The following is a 2,668-nucleotide window of genomic DNA, read 5'->3' as shown; positions in this document are numbered from 1 at the left end:
TCTTGGTTTACGACTGTGAGGGTTTTGGTTTCTGTTTTACATTTCTATTCCTCAAGTTCATCTTGGTTTGTGATTTTATAGTCTTAAGCTTTGGTTCCAGACTCCCTCTGTTCTGTGTCCAGTCTGTGTCTGCCCACATCTATGTGTTCCCTCTGTTGCAGTGTCAGCTTGGTAGTCTGTGTCTGTAAGTTCAGTCAGGGTTTCCTGTTTTACTTTGAAGGTCCGTGTCTTATGTTAATGTGTCTGGTTTTGTCCCAGCTGTGTCTCTCCCTCCTGTCTTCCATTCCCTGATTGCCCGCTCTGTGTATTCAAGCCCTGTGTCTTCTCAATTATCCCATGCTGTGTGTTCCGTCCGTCTGCCTGCCAGTTTAGTTTCTGTATTCCCAGTTTAGCCAATTTTCTGTTTTTGTCATTTAGTAATAAATCTTTGTTTTTAAAGTCTGAACTTTTGGGTCCATCATTCCTCCTATCTTGCCTGCACACAGCCTTCACATGACACCAACATGTTTGTAGTTGTGGTTTATATTCACTTATCATGTAAATGATTGTCATTTGGCTTTTGACTTCTCTGGGGGGGGTGAAATGAGAATGCAGTCATCTTTGGTGACATTATTTTTGACTTTCTAATTCACACATGGTCAAAATTATGCAAACAGGCTCAGATATGACCAGTTTAAGCATGATGTTACCACCACAGTGCTTGACAGCTGGTACATTGTTCTTATATTTGAAAGCCTCTCCTTCACTCCTGCAAATTTAAGTCAAATGTAAGGGGCTTTATTTTTGTTCCAGAAATGTAAAGTTTATGTTAGGGCTGGGCGATATGGCCTGAAATTCATATCGCGATATAATTTGAAGCAGTAATTTGTGCGGTAACAATATATATCATGATATATTATTTTCTTCTGTATTACGTATTTTCTACAGTATAATGAACACTTAAAATCCTTTAATTTTCTCAAAAATCGAGAGTGTGCCTTATGTATGAATTCTGGTTGTGCTTACTGACCTCGACCGATTTTGGCGTACAGAAATCTGTTAAAAAAAGTTTTAGTACAACTTTGGTAAACAGCACTGCTTGATGGATTGTCAGAGCATTATGCATTAGTGAGGAGCTTCGCGGAGTAATCTGGGTCCAAAACTCCGTCCCTTCAGGTCCCAAAGTCAAACGAATACTAAGAGTTAAAAACGGTCTAAATTCTTTCATCTTTAATTAAATCAACAGCGTTGTTGCTTTATTGGGTGTAACAATTAAGTTTAACATCCAAGCATCCATGAAAACAGAAGTTATTAAATTTAACGGAGTTAGAAGTTAGCAGGAAGTTAGCTCACTAGTTTCTACCTAAACATGACATACCATGTTATGACTGAGAGATTTTTGAAACTAATTAGAAAGTACAGCTCTGCTACCACTTCCAACATAAATGAAGACAGAAAACTAAACATCAGTGGCGTTTGTAGGGTTACTGAAGTTGGACTACCTTGTATATAATGTTGTGCTACGTGATTGCTAGAGACACAGCTATGTTAGCATAACATTAGCACAGTGAAGCTGGAGGATGGCCAACTTTTTATCCACTGGATAAAAGTTAACGTGAGGGATTCTGGTGGTTAGGGACAAATGCAATCGCATAGCAGGATGCTATACACGGGCCAAACTTCAGTCAGGAGAACAACTGAGATTATTCATCCACAATACGAGGTTAGTTATTAATATACTGCAACAACATGGGAACAGAACAGCTGTGAGAGAATTCAACATTAATGAATCAATGTTACGGAAGTGGAGGAAGCGCAGTTTTTGTCTTTCCCCATATTTAAAAAGTGCTTCATCTCTTTGCTATGACTGTCGCCCGGCATAATTTGTAGATGATAATGGTTGTAGCCGCTGCGATAGTTTCGACCAAAACAGGCGCAGCTTGATGACATCATCAACATGTGCCATCTTGATAGAGCGATATAGTCAAAATCTCTATCATTGGCCAAATTTATATCGTTTCTATCATATATCGTTTATATCGCCCACCCCCAGTTTATGTTACAATTGAGAATTAGTGATACTTGTTCCTGAAGATCTCAACCAATTTCTTAAAATTAAGAGTTTGGGTCTTTCTTCGAACTTATTAAAGTGGTGACACATCCAAAAAAACTTTACATGCAGTTGTTTGAACCTAGAATTTGCAGGTGTTTCATTTATGCAAATCTAAAATTCTCCTCCTTAGATTTTCACTGACTTTCTTTGATTTTTCCCCATTGTTATGATTATTGGTCAGGCCAATGAGTGGTGACGTAACAAATAACTTGATGAGAAAGAGTAACTACAGACGTGAACAAAATTGTTGGTACCCTTTGGTCAATGAAAGAAAAAACTCACAATGGTCACAGAAATAACTTTTATCTGACAAAAGTAATAATAAATAAAAATTCTATAAATCCTAACCAATGAAAGTCAGACATTGCTTTTCAACCATGCTTCAGCTGAATTAATTACAAAAATGATGGTGCCCACAACTTAAGATTTTGTTGAACAACCTTTTGAGGCAATCACTGCAATCAAACGATTCCTGGAACTGTCAGTGAGACTTCTGCACCTCTCAGCAGGTATTTTGGCCCACTCCTCATCAGCAAACGGCTCCAGTTGTTTCTGGTTTGAAGGGCGCCTTTTCCA

At 38.2% G+C, this 2,668-nt stretch overlaps 1 protein-coding gene across 1 annotated transcript in view; it reads right to left on the bottom strand.

Annotated features, from left to right (window-relative positions):
- LOC102193845 (von Willebrand factor A domain-containing protein 5A-like) overlaps window positions 1–2,668 on the bottom strand; it is a gene marked incomplete at its 3' end in the record, with an annotated part of 11,244 nt that overhangs the window by 4,951 nt on the left and 3,625 nt on the right. The window lies entirely within an intron of this gene.

This window comes from Pundamilia nyererei, unplaced genomic scaffold, assembly GCF_000239375.1.
Source record: "Pundamilia nyererei isolate P.nyererei 1_Seehausen unplaced genomic scaffold, PunNye1.0 scaffold01210, whole genome shotgun sequence".
In the NCBI taxonomy this organism is placed as follows: Eukaryota; Metazoa; Chordata; class Actinopteri; order Cichliformes; family Cichlidae; genus Pundamilia; species Pundamilia nyererei.
The sequence above is the reverse complement of the archived record's forward strand: the minus strand, read 5'-3'. Positions and strand labels throughout refer to the sequence as shown.